The 13,559-nt window shown below is 46.3% G+C and overlaps 1 long non-coding RNA gene across 1 annotated transcript; it reads right to left on the minus strand.

The window, feature by feature from the left end:
- Positions 1-1,585: 1,585 nt before the first annotated feature.
- Positions 1,586-2,146, minus strand: LOC113017835 (uncharacterized). Its single transcript, XR_003271596.1, has 2 exons — positions 2,115-2,146; positions 1,586-1,638 (listed from the first exon to the last, which is right to left on the minus strand). It is a non-coding gene; the product is annotated as an uncharacterized LOC113017835 (long non-coding RNA).
- Between the last annotated feature and the right edge of the window lie 11,413 nt (positions 2,147-13,559).

Genomic DNA, 13,559 nt, shown 5'->3' on the forward strand with positions numbered 1-13,559 from the left:
CACACACCCTTCATCACTACCTGATTTGGTGAATTTGGTTCTGGAATGTTTCAGCTCCACTCTTTCTCGCTTACTTGGCTCTTCCTCTCTCAGATGATCAAGCTGTTCATATATGGTTTCTTGCTCTTTGAGGAATTCCAGAAGACTATCAAATCGTTTTTCTGGGGTGATCGTGTTTCTACTGTCAGCAACATAAATAAGCCACTCCTTTTTGAGTGTTTCCGGAAGTTTACTTTTGATTGACTTTGTCACCAGTGGGTTTTTTATGGCCCCCGTGTCACCAAGGTCAACCAGGTCTTGAAGCGCTTTCTCCACAGCTTGAATTAATTCCACTATTTTTCTTGGCTGGTGGCTCTTAACAGCTGGCATCCTCTGTAACTCCTCCACTATTTCAATAGCAATTGATGTTTGATTGCCGAACCGATTCTCCAAAACACGAAAGATGTCGTCTGCAGTGTTGTAAGTGGTGAGTCGAAGTTCTCTCGTTATTTTCTCATCCACACTATCAAGTAGCTGAAACTTTTTGATCTCTTTTGAACCAGATGGCTCCGCCTGCCCCTGAAGAACCTCCCATTCCTTCTTCCATCTGTGGAAGTCTCGTTTATTTCCAAGAAACTTAGGAAGTGCTGTTGGTTTCAGCTTGATGATTGGCATGGGGCAGCTGGAGGTAACTGGCAATGATGACAGGTGATCGGCATCCTCCTTTATTCTCATTTCCAGAAAGTCAGCTTTTCTGGAAACCAGCCTGGGGACGCAGAGTTCCAGCCTCTGTATGTTGCTTTGAAGATCTCTCCGAATACCTGATGGGATCCAATGCTTCCACTTGCTATACCTCTCCTTTGCCACTCCCACCAATTCTTTCAGGTGGCCAAGAACGAAATCATACACTTCATAATTACCGTCAGGCGTAATGGCAGCAACATGATCACACTCAGCCTCTGCTGCCTGTAGTGCTGTGGACAATTCTGCACTTCCAAAGTTGGCCCAGAGAGCCTCTCTGACTAGGGTTTTTATTTCCTTCAGTTTTAACTCACATTCACTTGCAGTCTTTGCTAAGTCGGCTCTCTGCTGTTCTGTCAGCACAGCTGCTTCACTTGTGTCAGGCTTTGCCTCTAGCTCTGTAATGAAACCGGCCTCTAGATCATCATTGGCCTCCATGACTTTCTCTGCTTCCATTGTCAGTCTATTGAAACTGTCTTTGAGTTCTTCTTCAGTCATATCCTCATGCGTCCTCGTAATGCTATTAACCAGACGAGAGAATGATCTCTTGGCTGTTGCCCTCACTCCTTTGAGTTGTTCAACTGACTTTCCAGCAGCTTGGTCTGCCATTTTTGTGTGCTCAGCTTGAACTGGGGTTTATTTACTAATGGGAATGGCACATGCAACTTGAGGGATTCTCCGAATTTCCTCTTTGCACTAATTATTCCCTTATCCCAGGACTCCAGGTCATTTTTCCCAGATTTGATTTCCCGGTTTTTCACTGTCAAGCTCTCTAAGTTTGTGCAGCTTCCCCGCTTGAAAGGGATTGATGCATCTACCACAGGTGTTTAACTGGGTTTCACTCAATGACCAGGCAGATCTTTTGTTTTCCTTTTCTTTAATCTTCTTTTCGGCCACAGTCAGCCATAGGTGAAAAACCTTTAAATACAAACCAAAAAACCAAAATACAAATTATGTTTGTTATCACACATCTGCAAATATTGTAAACAATCCCAAACACATTTTCTTTTTTTCTTTTTTTTTAACACATCAATGCAGTGCATAAGCTTTGTAGTACAATATTTGCTTGAGTATTTTTAAATGCTCAAATTACATAATTCACTAACAATTGTACATACACCTTGAGAAATACTGCTTTCTATTAAAGTGCTAAATTAAATAATCAATCTGCATTAGAACTTGAGCAGTAACAATAGTATTTATAACCAGCTTCTCTTAACCATATGCAAGCATTAACAGTCTTCCATATGCAGACCAACAATAAACAATGGTGCCGCTCGTAACAGGCGACCAACTCACGGCACAGTGCTAATGCTACGTAAGCTAGCGGCAGCCGCGATTCTTTAGCAACTCGCTTCAAAGTCTTTTACCATAGTCAGCAACCATTCCCTTACCGGCTGCCTCCCTGGCTTTGTAGATACTTCAGTTTAGTGATGGCCCGCTTGAAGCTGACGCTCCGGAGCGTGTGTCGAAAAAAACAACACACTGGTTCAGAAGCACTGTGTCGAGGCTTGCTTCGTTTGGCAAAAGTCACGTGACCAGTGACGTCCGAAGCTTCAGTACGCACGTAACTGCTTCGGTACCTGATTCAAACGGATATAAGGAAGTGAATCATCCACGGGATTCGTGGAGTGTGTTGATGGTGACAGAGAGCGAAGAGGTGATCATTCCACTGACAGATATGGAGCCAGCGAGGAAGAGAGGACGTTCTGGCGTGTGGGAATATTTTGAGTTGATTTTGCTCAATTCATTTTATCTGCCGAAGTGAAAAACTTGAAATGTCCAAAATCATGTTTTCATAATGTAAATATCATTACAGCATATGACTTTAGGAACACTTCCAATTGAATTAAAGCTGATGAAGACTACAAAAATGTATTTGACACTATACGTACATTACATTGCTACACAGTTTAGAAAATCATTTTGTTTATTGTTTTTAGGTGATAGTCTGCAGGACCCAGGAATACCTGCATATCTACCAGCTTGCAGTGTGGTTCCTGCACTCCACAGCCTCTTCTGTTCCATGCAAGTGGATTTTCTCCAGGGCAGGAGAAACTATTTCTAAGAAAAGAAACAGACTCAGCCAGCGCACAGTAACACTAATCCTCTTTTTAAATGTAAATAACAAAAGGGCTACCTGACATTGATCATGTTTTTACTTTGCAAGTTCTTGATTAGGGGTGGGTTTTGATTATCGCTTTTCTGATTACAATCCATGCTAAATTGAATAAAGTGATATTGATTCATTAAAATCCCGTGTCGATTTGTAAATTAACGTTATTATGCCTGAAACGCCAGCATCTCAGGTTAAACCTCACAACATGTCGTCAAACACCATGCAGCTAAAACAGTAACTGGGAGCAGGTTTACGGATTCTGCATACAAACGTAAACACAGAGCGCGGACCCGACGACGCATCAAAATCTGACTCTGACGCGTCGGGTCCGCGCTCTGTTTGCCTCTTTTTTTCCTCGCTGGCTTCTGCAGCTGCAGGTTTCATAACTCTCTGTTTACATCTCTAATTAAGTCTCACATGTGTCAGCTTTCTTTTAATAGATACGAAATTATGGATATATACTGTTAAATGATCAGAATTGTAATATTTCTGACTGAGGCAAAACTTTCCAGATTCCAATCAAATTGAATCGGATCCTGTATCGAATCAAAAATGATTCTACAAATCAGTGACGATGCAGCCGTACTCAGCTTCCTAAGCATTTTCCCTTTCCAGTTCACAATCAATCCCACCCCTAGGTCAAAAATATGTATAGGACAATCGGCCTCATCTAATATTTTGTATGAACCTGTCCAGCTGTCCAGTGATTAAACGACAAGTAGATGGAGGCAGGACTCCACAGCAGGGGCATACTCCATAATGTGCTGTGCATTCTCATATGTATATTATATATATTGCTCACTTATTGTATTTACCAACATCAAGGAGTTATGAGCAAAGAAAGGCCACACCATAGTGCATGTTTAAATAGGGAAAGTTTATTGATCAAAATGTATTACGCAAATACGCATTACATTTTTTTCAGCCCCCCAATCGAGAAAACAAAACCAATTACATGTTCAAAGCAACGGAACGGTGGCCCAATATCAGAGAGAACTCCACTCTTGAGTGAGCAGCGATGATTGAGCAGTCCGTTTTATTTTGCAGATTCAAGCTGCTCTTCAAAATTTTCACCACCAGATGTCACCGGAGAGGACTGTGTTGAAAAGCTTCGAGTAATGAACCGTTTTTCAATACAAGCTTCAGTGCTTCGGAAAGCTTCATTTGGCCATCACTACTTCAGTTCCACACAATATTCATGTTGGCGACAACTTATTGATGGAATTATGCTGGGCTTTTCCCGAAAGTGGCACCTTCCTATTGCTTCCCAGTTCGCCTTTCTTTTTCTTCCCGACAGAAATCCAGACACAAGATTAGTTCCGCCCTCCAGTCTGTCACGTTTACTTTTTCCCTCAGGGCTCTCCACCTCCTACTCGGTTTGACTTGACAAACACAGTGACAGTTGTTTGAAAAAAAAATTAAAATACATTTTTCTACAAATCCATATTTGATTTATGTACACAATGCATAACGTACCTTGCATTAGACTGAAAGCGATAAAGCTTGCGGTTTCCATCAACTGAAACCTCAACGTTACCTGCTGGGCAGTCACACACATGGTCTGGCCAGGCAACAGCCGAACTAACATTAAAACACACAATATATATAAAAAGAATTAGAAATTAACTGATACACAATAAATATACAATAACAGCACCCACTCATAGTACATAGCAAGAAATGCATAAGACTTAAAAACTGTACCTATTGGCTTGTGAAACTCTGATGAAGGCTGCAAAAACCCTCCTGTTACTGCCTCTCTGTTGTGCAGGACAAAGCGTGTGTGAACTGCAATATCACAGTCAGCACAAAGGAATGGAAGAGGCAGGCAGTCCAGACACCTCACAACTACTTGTTTGCCACACTGACACACACGGTGTGACTGTGGATCCAGAGTAGCTAACATATTGTCTATAAGACAAGGCCTGGCCTCTTTCCACTTTTGCGAGGACACCATATTTCTGATCGCCCAGTGAGTAGCAGCCTACTCACACGACGTCTCACAAGTCATGGCTGCGTCCTCTTCTCCATCCTCCAACAACTGAAGGAGATCCTGATGAAGCACCTCAGTTCCACACACTAACAGAAAAAAAATAAAGAAAGGAAGAAACTCTTCCACAAAGTGAAAAACACTCTAGGCAGTATGTTTCTTAGGACTCCACAAAAGCTAAAAATAACGGAGTCTTCACTAATCCCATGCAAACGTACTCCTATCTGGAATAACCCTGACATATTACAAAACAATAATATGATTAACTTCCCAGAATGGAGTTGTAAAGGAATTAAATACTTAGAACATATATTGGAGGGAACAGAATTGATCCCATTTGACAGACTAGTTGCACAATATGGGATCAACAAGAAAATTTTTTTAGAATATCAACAAATTAAATCCATTATAAAAAAGAAATTTAACCTCAGTCAAGTTGAATTACAAACACCACCAAGTGCGGCACATTTCCTTACTCTTAAATCCCCCAAATTATTATCTAAAATATATAGAACACTTTCTAAATTAGATGAATCAATATCCCTTCCTATTGCAAAGTGGGAAGCAGATTTATCAGTCAGTTTAGACCAAAACTTCTGGTCTCAGGTATGCTTAAAAACTTTTAAATTGATTAAAAATCCCAGTCTGCAATTAATACAATACAAAATACTACATAGAGTGCACTATACAGGTCATCGGATGTTCAAGATGGGCTTTACATCTTCCAACAACTGCTCACACTGTCAAAACAATACACCAGACAATTACATGCACGCTCTTTGGTTCTGTCCACCAGTGCAGAAGTTTTGGCACGAGATATGTGAAGACTTATCAAAGTGTCTGAAATGTAACATTCCAACTTCCCCCTTAGTGTGTTTGTTGGGCAGCTTAGATAATGTCACTTCAGAAAACAATATAGCCCATATGGTTTTCACTGCCCTATGCATAGCCAAGAAAACTGTCCTCATGAACTGGAAAAATAAAAACAATCTTAATTCTAACCAATATAGAAATTATCTATTAGACTACATTAGTTTTGATACAGCCTCTGCCACCACATCAGATCAATTGCTCTGGGCTCCTTTGATCGGCTCCATCACCTAGTGGGGATGGGGGGTCATAGTTTGGTCCCGCCTTCAATGTTGTGATTGGTGTGGGGGTAGGGACAGGCTTAGGGTGTCGGGGGATTCCCCGGAGGCATCTTCCTTGGGGGGCTCAACCCGGGGTAGCGGTCATGTCCGGTTGGGGGCTCTTTTCTGACCATTTCCTCGTGGCTGCGTGCAGCGGGGCTAGGGGAGGGTCTGTGGTGATGGACGTGGGTTACTGACCTGGTGGCCTGTCTGCCCCTGGGTGGGTCCGGGATGGGCGTGAGGGTCTGGGGGCGCTCCATCTCTGGGCCGGGGCCCTGGCTGGGCCTCGGGGCCTTGGGTCCTGGTTTGTGTGTTGCCGGGGTTGTGGGCGGGTGGGTGCATGGGAGCCCATCCCTGGCGCAGGGTGCCGCCGGTGTGTCGAATCGCCTGTGGGGCTCTTCAACCGATGGGGGAGATTGTTACACCTTGCAGGAGCTTTCCTCCCCTCAGGAACTCTCTGCAGGAGGGGGAGATACAGGAGAGGTGGAGGAAGATCTCAGCCTGGGCGTCTATTGTCTCATGTAGTCTGGAAGACGAGTGGATGGTGGGGTGGGTGCAGTTTTCTCTGTGGTGGGGTTGGGTGGACTGTCCCGGGCTCTGTGGGGCCGGGGGGCACTGCCGCGCTGGGCCCCGGTCTGGATGGGCCTGGGCCCCCTTTTCCCTGGCGGGTCGCGGAGTGTGGGAGTGCCTACTGGGGTCAGCGGGGGAGCTGGCCCCAGGGAGGGGTCACTGCCCCTCCCTTCCTTTCCTCCCCATCTCCAGCTGCCTCCCTCCTCCCGCTCCACCACAACCACCCACACATGCAGGGCCTTGGAGTAGGGGTATGTCACCAGGATGCAGAGGAGGCTACCCCCCCTTTGGCTGCTGCCTCAAAGCACACTGTGCGCTGTCTATCTTGCGTGCTGAACAATATCGTCTATTATTTAGTAACTATTGATATTTATGACTAGGTAGTTTATTGTGATGGTGCTTTTTTTAAATTTATTTATTATGTTGCTGTTTGTTGTTTGCTGTCTCCTCTGTTTGTTTGTTTTTTTTTCTCCATACAGGTGACCCAGGAGTTTTTTTTTGTTGTTTGTTGTTTTTTTTCTCTCTTCCCCCCCTTCTCACCGTCTCTTCTCCCCTTTAGTTTTCTTTCTTTCTCTCCCCCTCTTTCTGTCATTCTTTCCCCCTGTCCTATTAAAAAAAAAAAAAAAAAAAGATGACAAAGGATGAACTGAAGCTCCGCCATCACGTGATGTCACATGCTGCTGTTTCTGATGTCACTTAAAAAAAAAAAGGACTCCACAAAAGCCCTGCTTAACTCAACTATAACAACAAATATAAAAGTAAACAGAAATCCCAATATATACAAGAAGGTAAAATACCTTTTGTTGGGTTGACACTGGCAACATAACTAGGTTCTTCACGTGGACATTGATGCTGCTCTGTGGACACTGGGAGGAAAAAAAGAGATTGAAGAATATTTACTTACTGAAATTCTTTGGTGAAAACAAGTTGTGAGATAAAATCAATGGTTGTGTGAACACTGACCACGTGGCATGCAACTAGTACTTCGACTGGTTGATGGTCTTTGAGGAATAAAAGCTCCCTGTCTGTCACGCGTTTTCCAGCGCACTGGTCTTGGCTGAGGTTCACTCTGTGCATCATTCTACGCAATTAACAAGGAAAAAAGGGAACACCTAAAATACAGTCTATGATTAAAGCAAAGATTATCAAACATCTTAAGTTAACCAACTTAATTTGACATAAACTTATATATCCATCCATCCATCCATCCATCTTCATCCGCTTATCCGAGGTCAGGTCGCGGGGGTAGCAGCCTAAGCAAAGAGGTCCAGACCTCCCTCTCCCCAGCCACCTCCTCCAGCTTGTCCGGGGGAATACCAAGGCGTTCCCAGGCCAGCCGAGAGATATAATCTCTCCAGCGTGTCCTGGGTCTGCCCCGGGGCCTCCTCCCGGTGGGACATGCCTGGAACACCTCGCCCAGGAGGCGCCCAGGGGGCATCCTTGCCAGATGCCCGAACCACCTCAGCTGGCTCCTTTCGATGTGGAGCAGCAGCTGCTCTACTCTAAGCCCCTCCCGGATGGCCGAACTTCTCACCCTATCTCTAAGGGAGAGGCCAGCCACCCTTCGGAGGAAGCTCATTTCCGCCGCTTGTATCCGCGATCTCGTTCTTTCGGTCACTACCCACAGCTCGTGGCCATAGGTGAGGGTAGGGACGTAGATCGACCGGTAAATTGAGAGCTTCGCTTTTACACTCAGCTCCCTCTTCACCACGACTGACCGGTGCAGCGTCCGCATTACTGCAGCCGCAGCCCCAATCCGTCTGTCGATCTCCAGCTCCCTTCTCCCATCACTCGCGAACAAGACCCCGAGATACTTGAACTCCTCCACTTGGGGCAGGAACTCATCCCCGACCCGGAGTGGGCACTCCACCCTTTTCCGGCTGAGAACCATGGCCTCAGATTTGGAGGTGCTGATCCTCATTCCCGCTGCGTTACACTCGGCTGCGAACCGCTCCAGTGCGAGCTGGAGGCCCTCACCCGATGAAGCCAACAGAACCACATCATCCGCAAAAATCAGAGATGAGATTCTGAGGCCACCAAAGCGAAAGCCCTCCGCCACTTGGCTGCGCCTAGAAATCCTGTCCATAAAAATTATGAACAGAACCGGAGACAAAGGGCAGCCTTGGCGGAGCCCATCACCCACCGGGAACGAGTCCGACTTATTGCCGGCAATGCGAACCAAGCTCTTGCAACGGTTGTATAGGGATTGAATGGCCCGTAGCAATGGGCCAGACACCCCATACTCGCGCAACACCTCCCACAGGACGCCCCGAGGGACACGGTCGAATGCCTTCTCCAGGTCCACAAAACACATGTAGACTGGTTGGGCAAACTCCCATGCACCCTCAAGTATCCTCGAGAGGACAAAGAGCTGGTCCAGTGTTCCGCGACCAGGACGAAAACCGCATTGTTCCTCCTGTATCCGAGGTTCGACTAGCGGACGAACCCTCCTCTCCAGCACCCTGGCATAGACTTTCCCGGGGAGGCTGAGGAGTGTGATCCCCCTGTAGTTGGAACACACCCTCCGGTCCCCCTTCTTGAAGATGGGGACCACCACCCCGGTCTGCCAGTCCACAGGTACTGCCCCTGATCTCCACGCAACATTGCAGAGACGTGTCAACCAAGACAGCCCTACAACGTCCAGAGCCTTCAGGAACTCGGGGCGGACCTCATCGACACCAGGGGCTCTGCCACCAAGGAGTTGTTTAACTGCCTCAGTGACCTCGCCCCCGGAAATCGGTGGGTCACACCCCTCATCCCCAGACTCTGCTTCCTCCCCGGAAGACGTGTCAGTGGGATTAAGGAGGTCCTCGAAGTATTCCTTCCACCGCCCGACAATTTTCTCAGTCGACGTCAACAGCGCTCCGCCAGCACTATACACAGTGCAGGTAGAGCACCGCTTTCCCCTCCTGAGACGCCTGACGGTTTGCCAGAATCTCTTCGAGGCAGTCCGAAAGTCTTTTTCCATGGCCTCTCCGAACTCCTCCCACATCCGAGTTTTTGCTTCAGCCACTGCCCGAGCCGCATTCCGCTTGGCCTGTCAATACCTGTCGGCTGCCTCCGGAGTCCCACAGGCTAACCAAGCCCGATAGGCCTCCTTCTTCAGCCTGGTGGCTCCCTTCACCTCTGGTGTCCACCATTTGGTTCGGGGATTACCACCACGGCAGGCACCAACCACCTTGCGGCCGCAGCTCAATGCAGCAGCTTCGGCAATGGAGACGCTGAACATGGTCCATTCGGACTCAATGTCCCCAGTCTCCCTCGGAATGCTGTTGAAGCTCTGCCGGAGGTGTGCGTTGAAGATCTCGCGGACTGGGGCCTCTGCTAGACGTTCCCAGCACACCCTCACTACGCGTTTAGGTGCACCAGGTCTGTCCAGCGTCCTCCCCCGCCACCTGATCCAACTCACCACCAGGTGGTGATCAGTTGACAGCTCAGCCCCTCTCTTTACCCGAGTGTCCAGAACATATGGTCGCAGGTCTGGTGATACGATTACAAAATCGATCATCGACCTACGGCCTAGAGCATCCTGGTGCCACGTGCACTTATGGACACTCTTATGTTCGAACAGGGTGTTCGTTATGGCCAAACTGTGATTAGCACAGAAGTCCAATAACAAAGCACCGCTCGGGTTCAGATCAGGGAGGCCGTTCCTCCCAATCACGCCCCTCCAGGTCTCGCTGTCGTTACCCACGTGAGCATTGAAGTCTCCCAGCAGGACAACAGAGTCTCCAGGTGGAGCACCTTCCAGCACCCCCCCCAGGGACTCTAAGAAGGCTGGGTACTCCGAACTGCCACTCGGCGCATAAGCGCAGATGACAGTCAGGACCCGTTCCCCGACCCTAAGGCGCAGGGAACAAACCCTCTCGTCCACCGGGAAAAACCCCAACGTACCGGCAGCAAGCCGAGGGGATATAAGAATACCCACCCCAGCCCGCCGCCTCTCACCAGGGGCAACTCCAGACTGAGACAGAGTCCAGCCCCTCTCCAGGAGACTGGTTCCAGAGCCCAGACAATGCGTAGAGGTGAGCCCAACTATATCTAGCCGGTACCTCTCAACCTCACGCACCAACTCAGGCTCCTTCCCCACCAGAGAGGTGACATTCCATGTCCCTATTGCCAGTCTTGGCAGCCGGGGGTCGGTCTGCCAGGGCCTCCGCTCCTGGCCGCCACCCGGCTCACAATGCACCCGACCCCTATGGCGCCTCCTGCGGGTGGTGGGCCTGCGGGAGGATGGGCCCATGTCTCCTCTTCGGGCTGTGCCCGGCCGGGCCCCATGGACTAAGGCCCGGCCACCAGACGCTCGCCCTCGGGCACCCTCCCCGGGCCTGGCTCCAGGGCGGGGCCCCGGTAACCCTATCCCGGGCAGGGTAAACTGTTCCCTCGATATTCTTTTCATGGGGGTCTTCTGAATCGCTCTTTGTCTGGTCCCTCACCCAGGACCAGTTTGCCATGGGAGACCCTACCAGGGGGCAAAAGCCCCCAGACAACATAGCCCCTGGGATCCCTGGGACACACAAACCCCTCCACCACGATAAGGTAGCGATTCAACTTATATATACACATATATAAAAATTTATAAAAAAAAATTCAAATAATATAATGTTTACTCCAAAATATTAGACAAGCGTGTTCCCTCTTTAACAACTGTTTCCACTAAAAATGTTACCTGCATATCTTGAAGGAGTTCGTCAGCAGCCTGAAGCTCTTCCTCCAGCTCGGGATCCTCTGAATCACTCATTTTCAAGCTAAAGAGGAAAGAGATTTTTGCAGAACTCAGTGACATAAACACATAACTAACACAACTCAAATGATTTTCAGTCTTGGCGCTCCAGTTAACGTTAGCAATTAACGTTAGCATCATCAGTTTATAAAGAGCTAGCAGAACTCTTAGCGCAAAAACTGCTTTACGCACTATGTGAGGGTATTTTGCAACACACAAGTCCTTTAACGTTTGTAATAGGTTTAAATGGCTAATGCTGCAGTAGCCAAGTGTAGTCGTTACCTAGCAAGCATGCTGACGGTAGCTGTGGCCATTTTTAAATGCATTAAACCATTTCCGAGCTCAGTCACCTCTGTTTGTTTGAAGCTTTTATGAAAAAACAAACTTTGAAACACACATCAAGGTATTACTTTAAATATATGTATTTTTTACATACCTGCATTAGAATCAATCAGTTCCGCCTCATTTTCTTATTCTTATAAATGGGTCTCTCCGTTCTCCCATCATCCTTTGCTTACACAGGTTGCGTCTGATTGGTTGGAGCCGAGCGCATCCAAAACTAACAGGAGTGGTGAATGAATCTATATATGTGTTTTACGTGTGAAATGAAAATAATAAACCTAACAAAGGATTATGTACGTTAAATCTGCGCACTTTCAGATCGTGAATCAGTTTGGAAAACACTGTGTGATGGCCACAACATGAAGCGATTTTATTGTTGAATTGTCAGTGATACTTTCATGTGTTTTTGTTGAGAAATGTTAACGATGTGACAGGGAACCATGTCATTCCACCATTCTCCACTGGGACGTAAGGAGGTTGGTGGTGTTACTGCCAGTAGAGGAGTACCCGAGAAATACTTGCGGATTGGGGACTCTTTGGTGTGGGGACCAGGCCCAACCTGTTTAAAACACGGTTATAAGGGTTTTTGTTTTCTATATCAGTGTTTACTGCTACTGGTTATTGTGGCCTACTTAGTCTGACACGTAGCCCAAGTGGGAGGTGTGTGGTTTTTTCCCATATTACTAACATGCCAATTTGTTTGTTGTGATTTATTATCAGCCAGAACCATATTTGCTTTAAATGACAAATTTATTTAAGACGGAGTGATTTATGTAAGTCTGGGATGGCACGTGTTAACAGCCGCTCATAGTTCCTACCGGCCGGATCTTCTTTTCATTGATATTGCTGTTATGACTGATGAAGCCAAGCTGGTGAATTCCTGTGTTGACTAAATAACATGTTAAAGCTATAAATATGACTATTACCAAACTGTACTGTCATTAATAGTGTTGCTTTGTTAATGTTGTATGCTTGTTTTATTTTGTGTCTTTCAGTTGATTACCTGGCTTCTGTAAAGGCACGGTTACTGTACTGGTGTTAGCTTATGCTTGTGCAATAAAGCTTATAAAAGGCAGCAATCAGATGTCCGAGCCTGAGTACGACACAGTTTCATCAGTTAAAACACACCCTTACGGTGGGAGTTTACTAAATTAAAGGTAGTTAGCTCAGTAAAAACCGTACAGTATTAATGACTCCAGGGGCAGATTTACACCAAAACCCAAACTTTATTTTGTCAGCAATAGAAAACAAAGTCCATGGATACAAACAGAACTCACATTCGGCATGAAAACAATAACAGTGGAAGACAAAAGGATGTCAGGACAAAGGACTATAGATACACAGAAGTTGATTAGAACAATGGGGAACAGGTGAGTAACAGCAAATCAAAGACAGACACTGAAGAATGAAACTAGTTTGAACCACACCCAGTAGTATGATGTATGACAAGTGTATCACTAAGGATTATCATAGCAAATTTGTCACAAACACATGAAATCTACAACTAATCACTTTTGATTAGGTAAAAGTAAACATATGAATAAAAATACTAGGACAGAAATCGAATCAAAAATTGAGAACAACAAAGAAAAACATTTATTTAAGATCTCTTGCCTTCCATTCAATTTTGTTGTCGACATTTATCTGGAACATTAACCTTGGGACTCAAACTATGAGCATATATGTTTCTGCCTCCCTGAATGAAAATTGGCATCAGCTGAGTCTTAAATTCTTCATTTCCATGTCACCATATTTGGCTTGTCTTTCTCTTAATAAAGGAAAGAAAATGTGTACCAAAGGTTCGTATCTGACCAGGCAGCCACAGCAAAGCGCATAGGGAAATATTTTCTCTATCCCGTATCACACAGGCAAATCTCTCCTGCGGTGCAGGGGTAGGGATCTCCAGGCCTCGAGAGTGTTCTGCAGGTTTTAGATATCACCCTTGGTCAACACACCTGAATCAAA

Source organism: Astatotilapia calliptera, unplaced genomic scaffold (genome assembly GCF_900246225.1).
Source record: "Astatotilapia calliptera unplaced genomic scaffold, fAstCal1.2 U_scaffold_211, whole genome shotgun sequence".
NCBI lineage: Eukaryota > Metazoa > Chordata > Actinopteri > Cichliformes > Cichlidae > Astatotilapia > Astatotilapia calliptera.